At 40.2% G+C, this 13,072-nt stretch overlaps 1 protein-coding gene across 3 annotated transcripts in view; it reads left to right on the forward strand.

Moving 5' to 3' along the window:
• ILRUN (inflammation and lipid regulator with UBA-like and NBR1-like domains) overlaps positions 1 to 13,072 on the forward strand; it is a 112,629-nt gene that overhangs the window by 51,959 nt on the left and 47,598 nt on the right. The gene's annotated exons all lie outside the window — the stretch shown is intronic.

The following is a 13,072-nucleotide window of genomic DNA, read 5'->3' on the forward strand; positions in this document are numbered from 1 at the left end:
TAGGAATATAATTTAGTGACCTGTATGAGGTATTATATTTTGCATTCTAAATAAATATTTATTAGTGCTGTTGTTTTTATTATATAAGCTGGTAGATGCTGTAAGAATACTAAAGGCAGTCCTTGTTCTCAAAGTCTCTAGACACAAGTCATATAAAACAGATAATGCACAAAATGTGCATACTTCTTCCAACCTACTTGTCAAACTGCTAATATATCTCACTCCCTTCCCTTTATTGCCAAACTTTTTGAGCAGTGATCTATACTCACTGTCTCTTCTTTCGCATTTTCCATTCACTCTTCAACCCAATTTATCCTTTATCCACTCCCCACTCCAATGAAAGTTAATCAGGGACTACCCTGTTTCCAAATCCGATAGCCTCTTTACAGTCTTCATACCAGCTGACCTTTTAATGATCGTTTGGCACCATACTACACATGTTTTTTGAAATATGTACTTTCTTAGACTCATAGGACATCTCTCCTGTTTCTCTTCCTCTTCTCTGTTCTTTCTCTGTCTCTGTCTATTCTCAACTTTACCCTGGGATTCCTAGATTCTCAGTTGGGCCCCATTCATGGTTGGTGACCTCATCCACCTATGTGGCTTCAGCTGTCGCCAGTATACTATACACAGTGATGCTCAAATTAATATCTATAGCTGTGGCCTCTTTTCAGAACCCCACACCCATGTTTTAACTCGTTATGGGCAGAACTTTTAACATCTCCCGGACACAATTTATTATCTGCTGGGCATGGTGGCACACGCCTATAATCCCAGCACTTTGGGACGCTGAATTGGGAGAATTGCATGAACCCAGAGGCTTGAGATCAGCTTGGGCAAAACAGAGAGACCCTGTCTCTACAAAAAATAAAATTAGCCAGGCGTGGTAGGGTGAGCCTGTTGTCCCAGCTACTTGGGAGGCTGAGGTGGGAGAGTTGCTTGAGCCTAGGAGGTCGAGGTTGCAGTGAACCATGATCATACCACTGCACTCCAGTCTGAATTACAGAGTGAGTCCCTGTCTCAAAAAAACAAAACAAAACAAAAAAACCAACCTTATATCCTTCTCATTGGCACCCCCCTGAGATAATCGGGTCAGAAACCTGGGAGCCATCATTTGTTCTGTTATTCCTAATCAGAAACTGATTCCTATTGGTTCCACTATATCCTATGTCCTGGAGATCAAAAACAAATAAATAGTAAATAGTACTTGCCTTCAGGGAGCTCTTAACTGGACTCATGGCCTGTAGGCCAGTGGGACCTTTGGAGTTATTTCTAGACGTCCTAGAATTAATGATCTCATATATGTTTTTGGAGCCAGTGGCAACTTTAGAAATGTTAATATTAGAAAGAGTCTCATAGTGCTTATGTGACATCATTCTTTGCCTAAAGCCTTTGTACCTACTGTAATGAAGCTAAACTCCTTGGCACAGGATATAAAGCTCACGATCTGGCCTGGCCTCATTTTCACTCCCATCTTCGGTCATCCCCTAAGCCCCCCACAGTCAGTCCCCAAAGATGCCATATGCTTTTACTTCTCCATGCCCTTGCTCATTTCTCTCATTGCCTGAAATATCCTTTTATTTCATCAAACTCCTGCTCATCCTCAAGGCCCTGCCTGAGTCACCTTTCCTCCTTGCTTCCTCCCCCTTGCCTACTCTCCCCACTGCCCTAAGAAAATTCATCCCTCCCCCTTCATTAATATCATGCACATGCTTGTTATTATATTTAACACATTGTATATTAGGTATTTATTTGTTTTGCTTATCCTTTTATGCTACGAAATTGTGAACAATTTGTTGAATAATTGAATAATTACATATCAAAGTGCAGAGAGGTTATTTGTGCCTTCCCTGTAGGACTCCATTTTCAGGCAGTGTCTGCTAAGAATCCCCTTGACCTGGGATTGGAAGTTGTTTCTCCCACTGCTGGGCTCCTTTATATTAGCTCTTCACCTCTCACTCCTTTGTTTCTTCTCTTGGCACTTTACGTCTTTCTACCCATTTAATTTGATAAATGTCTCATGTCATCTTTAAAACTGAAGGTGACACATGTCTGGTTTATCTTTGTAACTCTCAAAAATGTTGAGCTTAATGCAGAATGGAGAATGGCTACTTAGTAAATTTTTTAAATACGTGCTACCATTTTTAAGGGGAGAAGAAGACAATATACATGACTTAAAAATAAAAAAAATCCCTTTGATGAAAAAATACTACTTCTCAATGTTCCCTAGTGGTTAAGAACACTAGTCTTGTTTTATGTGTGTGTGTTTTTAGTGTTAAATTTAAAATAATTATCACCGTGTGGGACATTACATTTTATACTCATAGCAACTCTCTCAAATTCAAAAGTAGTTGGAATATAAATATGGGGGGACTTTAAAAAGATCTTGGAAAAATGGAATTAAAAAACTAAAGGCCGGGTGCAGTGGCTCGAGCCTGTAATACCAGCACTCTGGGAGGCCGAGGTGGGCATATCACTTGAGGTCAGGAGTTCAAGACCAGCCTGGCCAACCTAGTGAAATCCTGTCTCTACTGAAAATACAAAAATTAGCCGGGCGGGTGGCTCACGCCTGTAATCCCAGCTACTCGGGAGGCTGAGGCAGGAGAATTGTTTGAACCTGGGAGGTGGAGGTTGCCGTGAGCCGAGATCGCGCCACTGCACTCCAGCCTGGGCAACAGAGTGAAGGCTTCATATTAAAAAAAAAAAAAAGATAAAAATAAGATATATAAACTTTATTTCTCAACATAAGCTTCATCAAGTTCAAGACACTTTTGTAAGTAATGATAACAGCCATTTAGTACATCCCAAAAGAACTGAGAGTCCTAGGAATTTAACCATGTAAATGCAGGTTTTTTTTACATTATTAACTGAAGAAAACTGGGTGTCCATTAAAGATTTTTAAGACTAGGAAACAAAAAGAAGGTAGAAGAAGCCAAATCAGGACTGTAAGGTGGATGCCTAATGATTTCCCATGGAAACTGTTAGAAAATTGCCTTTGCTTGATGAGAGGAATGAGCAGGAGCATTGTCATAGTGGAGTAGATCTTTTTCTGCTAAAGCTTTGGCTGACTTTCTTAAAACTAGCACGCGCACACACACACACACGCACACACACACACGCACATACACACTTTTTTTTTTTTTTTTTTTTTTTGAGATGGAACCTTGCTCTTGTCGCCCAGGCTGGAGTACAGTGACATGATCTTGGCTCACTGCAACCTCCGCCTCCCGGGTTCAAGTGATTCTCCTGCCTCAGCCTCCCAAGTAGCTGGGATTACAGGCACTCACCACCACACCTGGGTAATATTTTGTATTTTTAGTAGAGGCAGGGTTTCACCATGTTGGCCAGGCTGTTCTTGAACTCCTGACCTCAGGTGATCTGCCCATCTTGGCCTCCCAAAGTGCTGGGATTACAGATGTGAGCCACTGCGCCCAGCCTCTCTCTTTCTTTCTTTCTTTTTTTTTTTTTAACTTGGTCACCTAGGCTGGAGTGCAGTGGAATGATCATAGCTCACTGCAGCCTCAAAGTCCTGGGCTCAAGTGATCCTCTTGCCTCAACCTCCCAAGTAGCTGGGACTACAGGCATGTGCCACCATGCCTTTTTTTTTGGTAGAGACGGGACCTCCCTATGTTGCCCAGGTTGGTCTCAATTCCTGGACTCAAGTGGTCCTCCTGCCTCAGCCTCCTGAAGTGTTGGGATTACAGGCGTGAGCCACTGTGCCCAGCTCTCAGAACACTATTATTATTCTTTGGCCCTCTAGAAAGTTGACAAGCAAAATATCCTGTGGAGCCAAAAAAAAATTGTTGCCATGACCTTTGCTCTTGACTGGTCCACTTTTGCTTTGACTGGCCCACTTCCACCTCTTAGCCATTGCGTTGATTGTGCTTTGTCTTTAAGATCACAGTGGTAAAGCCGTGTTTCATCTCCTGTTACAGTTATTTGAGAAATACTTCAGGATCTTGATCCCACTTGCTTAAGATTTCCATTGAAAGCTCTGCCCTTGTCTGCAGCTAATCTGGGTTTAACAGTTTTGGCACCCATTGATTGGAAAGTTTGCTCAACTTTAATTTTTTAGCCAGAACTGTGTAAGCTAAATCAGTTGAGATGTCTGTGGTGTTGGCTGTTGTTTCTGCTATTAATCATTGGCTCTTGTTCAGTTAGAGCATACACAAATTGTTTCCCCCAAAATTAATGTGGATGGTCCGCTGCTATGGGCATCTCCAGCGTCGTGTTGTCCCTTCTTAAAACAGGTTATCCATTTGTAAACTGCTGATTTCTTTGGGGCATTGTCCCCATAAACTTTTTGTAAAGCATCAATGATCTTCCATAGTGGATTCAAACGTCACTATGAATTGGATGTTTGCCCTTGCTTCAATTTTAGCAAAATTCATATTGCTCTCATAGGGGTTTTTTTTAAACTGATGTCTTGTCCTTAGTGCCTCAAACTAGGTGCTGTTCAGATTTGTTATAATAAGCTAGTATGAGTTTATTTTGATGCAAAAAAAAGTTGAAATCTATGCATAGTTTTTTCATAATACTCATTTTCCATAAATTTTTTCTTTTTCTTTTTTTTTAAATTTAATTTTGTGCTTACCTACCATGAACTTTTTGAAGATGCTTTGTATACTAGCCTTGGGGCAAAAACATTAAAATTTTAACTTAAAACCCCTAATTTTAACTTAAGAACCCTTTATTGGTCTTAATAGTCTGTAAGTCGTTTCTCAGGACTTTGTGGAATCTAATGCCTTCAAGGGATTTTAATAATTCATCTGATTTTGTAGTTTTCAAGCATTTTTGTTAAGCTATGGAACCTTTTCCTTGACAGAAGTATATATGAATGCCTCCTTGTAAAATGGGAAAGGATAAAAATGAAATGTTTCGTTGAATTGGGGGCCCCCTTGGCTTATGTTTCCCAGCCCTTGTGTGTCTGGGATGACCGCTGGAGCTCTGTGGGGTATAGTTTGCCCACCTTTATCTGCTCCAGCGAACAGTTTAATTCCATTTTATAAAGCACTGTATTTCATTGAATCCAAATTATTATTGGTTGTAAAGATACCCTAGTATCAGTAACAGAAAGAGAATAGATTATGTATACAACCATAGCCATGAGCACATGGAAAAAAATAAACTTCCATAATAACCATGATTGGCTCATTCGGTTATTGAGTGTAATATAGTGGGTTAAGAGTGTGAACTGTGGGACTCTGTTGCCTAGGCACAAACTTGGACAAATTAGGTAACTTCTCTGGACCTCATCTTTCTGTTTTAACAACAAAAGATTGCTTTTTAGAGGTTTCTGTTTTTGGTGGAGTGGTTGTTTCTATAATTTTTTTTTTTTTTTTTTTTTGAGATGGAGTCTTGCTCTGTCGCCCAGGCTGGAGTGCAGTGGCGTGATCTCGGCTCACTGCAACCTCTGCCTCCCAGGTTCAAGCGATTCTCTTGCCTCAGGCTCCTGAGTAGCTGGGATTACAGGCACGTGCCACCATACCCGGCTAATTTTTGTCTTCTTAAGTAGAGGTGGGGTTTCACCATGTTGGCTAGGCTGGTTTTGAACTCTTGACCTCGTGATCCACCTGCCTCAGCCTCCCAAAGTGCTGGGATTACAGGCATGAGCTACCGTGCCCGGCTGCTTCTGTAATCTTTAGATGGTCTTCTTGAGAAAGAATCCACTCCCTTTAATTCATTCATTCATTCATTCATTCATTCATTTGAGACGGAGTCTTGCTCTGTCGCCAGGCTGGAGTGCAGTGGCGTGATCTCAGCTCACTGCAACCTCTGCCTCCTGGATTCAAGCAATTCTCCTGCTTCAGCCTCCCAAATAGCTGGGACTACAGGTGTGTGCCACCACACCCAGCTAATTTTTGTATTTTTAGTAGAGACAGGGTTGCACCATGTTGGCTAGGGTGGTCTCAATCCCTTGACCTTGTGATCCGCCCACCTCGGCCTCCCAAAGTGCTAGGATTACAGACATGAGCCACCGCACCCGGCCCACTCCCTTTATTCTTATAATAACTCTTAGATTGTTTCAGTTCATGTTTCCTCTTAGAAAGAATTTTTGCTCTATTCAGTCATTTACAGGTCTCCTGTAAAAGGTCTCTTCCACCCTGTTTCAGCTTGGTTGTGCTCTCTCAGAGTTTCTCAGTGGGCGTGTTTTTGGCATGTGGTGTGGACACTTCTTCACTGTGTGGGGCATATTACAAGACCTCTGGCCTCCTCCCACTGAAGATCCGTGGCTTCATCTATTTATCTTGATAACAAACACTGTCCCCCACCACACAAATTTCTAGCTCGCTTGGTCCAAGACTAATAAGTGTCTGATTTTTGGCAGATTTATTTTCAAGCCCTAGCATTTTTCTTTTTTTTCCTCGACTTTGATACCCCTTCCCACTCCACCACACCAAAGGATTAGCTTCTTAGCTTTTATCTAAGCAGCAAATACTAACAAATAGTGGAAAGTACTAACAAATTCTAGTACTTACTATTTGCCAGGTATTATTTTGGGCTTTTTGCATATGTTACCTTGTGAAATATTAGCTGCATTTTATGGATGAGAAAACTAAAGACCAGAGAGGCTTAAGGTCTAGTAAAAGTTGTAAATTAGTTACGAATTATAGTTATAAATTAACAAAAGTAATTTTATTATCTTTGTCATTAATTTGGCTGTCACTACTATATGGGGTTCAGAAGGAAACTGGTTCTAGGGTGTTAATACTTGTTAGAGTTTAGTGAGGGTGGAGTATATGGTCCCAAAATCCTCTCTCTACTTCCAGAGTGAGTGGGCATTGAGGTGGAGTTGAGATTGACAGGGCTATTCTTAGGTAGTTGGGTGTCAGTTTTCCCCAGAGAGTTCCTGCCTGCTAGAAGATACTCAGTTCTATAGGACGTTGGACTCTGGGCAAAGGGTAAGCAGCATGAGTGATTGTCCCTGTTTTAGCCTGGATGCCAATAGTAATATGCTTCATCTCCTACTGACAGAGTGCCGCCTTCCAGATTTCCAAAGGGGAGATTTACCCTGTACCATGATGGTTTCCTCTAACTCTCAGAGTCCTAGTTGTGAAGTAAGCTAAGTCAAGTGATAGTCTGGTTATCTCGTACTTATGGGGGATTCCACTACTTGAAGTAGTTCTTGTTAAATACCTCATGTGAGTCCCTAGGGACATTTCACATGTCGAGTAAATAACCTATGCATTATTCATTTGGTTTCTCAGAGTTTAGAAATGAAGCTCCCCTTATGAAGGTCCCAAACTACAATATATCCCACATGTTAGGAAACTTATTGGGTGCTCTATGTAAACTACACTGTTTATTTCCCAAAACCTTTGTGAATTCTTCCTTTACTTTCTCCATTTTATAGCATGTCCTCCCTCATATTACCTCCCAGGTAATATGAGACTTTCCTTATTTCTTGCTTGTGTTTTAGTAACATCATGTTATAAAAGAAGCTTTGGTTTCATACAAACTTCTTCATACTAGAATCCATGATGTCTTCTACTCACATGCTATTCTGCCTGACATTTCTCCCAGTTATCTTGCCCTTTTGCCTATTAACCCCACCTTTAGAACATTGTTCTTTTATGTTGAACTCAAAAAGGCTTCATCTGCTTCTAGAAGATCCTCCATAAGATGCTTACTGTTTCAATTCTAATCTCTAGAATTCTCTAATACCAGAAATATGAGTAGCCCTTGAAAATAAGATTCCATTTTTGTTTTTTTTCTTTTTTGAGAGAGGGTCTTGCTTTGTCACCCAGGCTGGAATGCAGTGGTGTGATCACGGCTTACTACAGCCTCGACCTCCTAGGCTCAAGCAATCCTCCCATCTCAGCCTCCCAAGTAGCTGGGACCACAGGCATGGGTTTTTGTTTTTGGTTTTGTTTCGTAGAGATGAGGTTTTGCCAAGTTGCCCAGGCTGGTCTTGAACTCCTAGGCTCAAGCGATCCTCCCACTTCAGCCTCCCAAAGTGCTGGGATTACAGGCATGAGCCACAGCAACCTGCCAAATTTCATTTTTGATAAGAGAAATGCTAGGCCTAAGCTGTGATTCATATGGAAAATGTTTTAGAAGGAATGTTTCAAAATGTAAATGAGATCTGAAATTCTAAAGTATTATGTTATGAGATATAGGCTATTTCAGCTTTGAAGAAGGAAACCTGCCATCAGTTGCACTGCCACCAGGTGGTGGTGATTGTTTGTTTGGTGGTCATTTCCAGATAGTTCTGTGTGAGTCAAAGTCAGTATGAAGACCCGGCATGGTGGGTCATGCCTGTAGTCCCAGCACTTTGGGAGGCCGAGGCAGGTGGATTGCCTGAGCCCAGGAGCCCAAGACCAGCCTGGGCAACATGGTGAAACTCCATCTCTACCAAAAATACAAAAAATTAGCCGGGCATGGTGGCACGCACCTGTAATCCCAGCTACTTGAGAGGCTGAGGTGGGAGGACTGCTTGAGCCTGGGAGGCGGAGGTTGCAGTGAGCCGAGATCACTCCACTCCACTCCAACCTGGGTGACAGAGTGAGACCCAGTTTCAACAACAACAACAACAACAGCAACAACAACAGCAATGTGAAATGACTGTACTGTTCAGATTAACCTCTAAAATGCATATATGTGGGTCTTGAACCTTCTATGGGCCATCAAAAATTTAAAAATCAGATGAAACAGTGACCCTTTGTAAAGTGTAGTAATTAACAAGATATTGAATGTCCAGGCAGTAAAGCATCAAATGTTTTCACTGCCTAGTCACTCGGCTGTGAGTAGTGTTAATGTGTGCTGTTAGTGCTAATGATGTTTGCTTTAAAATTAATTTTCTTACTCCTCAACATACCATACACATGTATAGAAAAGGATCTGGTAGAGGGCAAAAATATAATTTGAAAGCTGCACCTTTTTTTACTCATGGTAGCCAGCGCCCTTCTGTTAAACAGAAGCTTCTTTAGTCCGAAATGTTGGATTCCAGAAATTCTGAATTTAAGAGAGTAGTGATATTTCCTTAAAGAATTTTTAAAACCAAGTACAGTTCTGTATTAAAATACTAGCATACTTACTGTTAAAAGAAAAATAAATAGTTGTAAAACCATTGACTATTTTAAAGATTACATATTTCAGCATAATTTGTATCTTAATATAATCCTTAACTTTTTTGTATATATGCATTAGTAAGGACTATAGCTTAGGCCAGATCTAGTTAAAGTGTTTTACTTATTTAGGGAATATAGCCCTGTCAGAGTATAACATTTGCAAACAGAACTTACTGCACTTCCCCAGTTCTGAAGTGACAGTAATTTTAATATGCATCCTTGGTTTAATGATTACTTTCCTTGTAGGGGAGAGAGGAGGTAGAGCCACTGCCATATTAAATGAAAACATTAGATGGTCTATCTTGAATTCAGAGATATTAAAAATTAATAAAAAGATAATACTTAAAAATTAGATATGTATGTTTTCTCTTTACAAAAAAAATATGTTGACATATATGCTGAAACCATTTCAGGTAAGAAATTCTTAAGAAGGTTTCACTGAATTGTTGTGTGATGGGAGTTTTTAGTAAGTGCCATTGTGTACACTTGCCCCTAGGTCAGACTAGAACATGTTTCTTATAAATAAGGAAGTAAGCATAATTGACTTTTATTCAAATTATCAGTATATGCTATAAAACTAATATGTGGTTATTTTTTTAACATAATGATGATTGGTATCTTAAACAGTGTATAGGGCTTTTAAACTTTTATCTAATAGCTTAGTTTTTGATACAGTTTATATTCCTTAATTACTGTTCAGAATGTAGTCATAACTTCATTCTTAGAAACCTCACATTAGTCTGGGGATCTTTGAAGAGGATAATCTCCTATTGAAAAGCAGATTGCATTCTGTTCCTGTAATGATGGTTTGACACCAGCCTTATAATGATGTAATGGGTTTTACCTTGAAATGGCAAGGATATTTTTCGGTTAGAAATTAATTAGTTTGTTCTGTAATTTTTATTTTGAAAAAAAATCTTTCTTTAGCTTTTTATTTTTCTCCTTTTATTGTTAAAGAGCTTATACTTTCCTTTATTTACAAAGGGAATGTCAGTGTTGGACATTCAGCCCCAAGAAAGAATGTTGTGAGCCTACTGGCCTCTGAATTTTTATTTTACTTTTTTTTTTTTTTTTTTTTTTTTTTTTTTGAGCGGAGTCTCGCTCTGTCGCCCAGGCTGGAGTGCAGTGGCGCAATCTCGGCTCACTGCAAGCTCCGCCTCCCGGGTTCACGCCATTCTCCTGCCTCAGCCTCTCCGAGTAGCTGGGACTACAGGCGCCCGCCACCACGCCCGGCTAAATTTTTTGTATTTTTAGTAGAGACAGGGTTTCACCGTGGTCTCGATCTCCTGACCTCGTGATCCGCCCGCCTCGGCCTCCCAAAGTGCTGGGATTACAAGCGTGAGCCACCGCGCCCGGCTATTTTATTTTACTTATTATTTTGATATAGAGTGTCTCACTCTATCACCCAGGCTGGACAGTGTCAGGATCATAGCTCACTGTAGCCTTGAACTCCTGGGCTCAGGCAGTCCTCGCACCTCAGTCTCACAAGTAGCTGGGACTACCTACCTGGCTAATATTTTTAAAACCTTTTTTGTGGAGCTGGGGTCTCACTGCATTGCCAGGGTTGGTCTATAATTCCTGGCCTCAAGCAATTCTTCCTCTTTGCCTCCTGAAGTGCTGGGAATACAGATGTGAACCACTACGTCCAGTCTGGATTTCGCTTTGTAGTAACTAATGTCCTTCCAGTTTCTTAAGATTTCCAAGCCCAGCGTGGTGACTCACACCTGTAATCCCAGCACTTTGGGAGGCTGAGGCGGGTGGATCACCAGAGGTCAGGAGTTCAAGACCAGCCTGTCCAATATGGTGAAACCCCACCTCTACAAAAATACAAAAATTAGCTGAGCATGATGGCGGGTACCTGTAATCCCAGCTACCCGGGAGGCTGAGGCAGGAGAATCACTTGAACCCAGGAGGCCAGGAGGCAGAGGTTGCAGTGAGGCAAGATCGCGCCATTGCATTGTAGCCTGGACAATGCAACAGAGCGAGACTCTGTCTCAAAAAAAAAAAAAAAAAAAAAAAAAGATTTCTAAGAGTTTCTTTTCTTTCTTTCTCTCTCTCTCTCTCTCTTCTTTCTCTCTCTTCTTTCTTTCTTTTCTTTTCTTTCTTTTTTTTTTTTTTCTTTTTTCTTTTGAGACAGGGTCTCACTCTGGTTGCCCAGGCTGGAGGACTGCAGTGGCACGATCCTGGCTCACTGTAGCCTTGACCTCCTAGGCTCAGGTGATTCTCCCAACTCAACCTCTCAAGTAGCTGGGATTACAGGCACGCGCCATTACACTCGGCTAATTTGTATTTTGATTAGAGATGGGGTTTTGCTATGTTGCCCAGAGTGGTCTCAAACTCCTAGACTCATGCAATCCATCTGCCTCGGCCTCCGAGAGTGCTGGGATTACAGACGTGAGCCAAGCCACCGTGCCCAGCCAGATTTCTAAGAGTTTTGCTTATAGTTTGTTTTGACATGATCTTGAAAACAATTTAATTCTAAAGTGGGTTTGGTTTTGGCTCAGTAGATTTCACAGTCATTTTTACTTTTTATTTTCATAATTTCTCTTATATATTTAGAAATCAGAAGTGATTGTGAAAGTAAATTTTATTTCTGACCTGAGCCTTATTTGAGGACTTTAAAAAATATTTAATAATACATTTTATTTAACTGAATATAGCCAAAACATTTTTTCAACATGTGACTCTAGCTATATCCCAAGTACTCAATAGCCACCTATGGCTAGTGGCCAGCTCTTTTGGACAGTGCAGCTCTGTGGATGCTGGCTGATATGTTGTACCATTTTTTTTCTGTAAGAAATTTTATAGAATTGGTGTTATTCTTCTTCTAAAGAATTTCCAGCAAAGCCATTCAAACCTGGAGGTGTTTAAGTTTTCAATTACTAGTTCAACTTATTTTCATAGTTATAGGTCTATTCAGGTAATCTATTTCATCTTGAGTGATGTGGGAAAATTTCAAGGAGTTGGTCCTTTTCATCTAAGTTGAATTTATGTTCATAGAGTTGTTTGTAGTATCCTCTTATTATCCTTTTAACATCTATGTTTGATGATAATCCCGTCTTTCATTCTTGATATTTTGTGTCTCTTCTCTTTTTCTTTCTTTTGGTAGATTTCCCAATTTTATTGGTCTTTGCAAAGAATTAGCTTCTGGTTTCATTGGTTTTTCTCTATTCTGTGTTCAATTTTATGTATTTCTGCCCTTAATTTTATTAATTCCTTCCTTCTTGATTTATTTTCTAGTTTCTTAAGGTAGAAACTGAGATTATTGCTTTGAGACCTTTCTTCATTTATAATATGTGTTTAGTACTATAAATTTTCCTCTAAGTGTTGCTTTTAGTTGAATCCCACAACTTCTGAAATGTATTTTTTTAATTTTTAGACACTGCAGTGAATGCAGAAATGTATTTTTATTTTCATTCAGCTCAAAATATCTTCTAATTTCCCTTGAGACTTCCTGTTTGACCTATAGATTATGCAGAAGTGTGTTGTTTAATTTTCAAACATTTGGAAATTTTTATCTTGTTTAGTTTCTTTTTTAAAATATATTTTTAATTTTTATTTTTATTTTGTAGAGATGGAGTCTTGCTAGCTTGTCCAGGCTGGTTTCATTCCTGGGCTCAAGCGATCCTTTTGCCTCTGCCTCCCAAAGTGCTAGGATTACAGGCATGTGCTCCCAGCTTTGTTAATAGTTTCTAGTTTAATTCCATTGTGGTCAGAGAATATCCTTTGTATGATTTCATTCCCTCCCTCCCTCCCTCCCTCTCTCCGTCTGTGTCTCCCTCCCTTCCCTTCCCTTTTCTTGCTATTCTCTTCTTTTTCCTTTTCTTTCCTTTCTTTTCCCTTTCCCTTTCTGACAGGCTCTCACTCTGCCCAGCTTCCCAAGTAGCTGGGACTACAGGTGCGCACCACCATGCCTGTCTTGTTTTTTACTTTTTATTTTTTGTAGGGACAGGGTCTTATTTTGTTTCCCAGGTTGGTCTCAAACTACTGGCTTCAAGGAG

Source organism: Symphalangus syndactylus, chromosome 23 (genome assembly GCF_028878055.3).
Source record: "Symphalangus syndactylus isolate Jambi chromosome 23, NHGRI_mSymSyn1-v2.1_pri, whole genome shotgun sequence".
NCBI lineage: Eukaryota > Metazoa > Chordata > Mammalia > Primates > Hylobatidae > Symphalangus > Symphalangus syndactylus.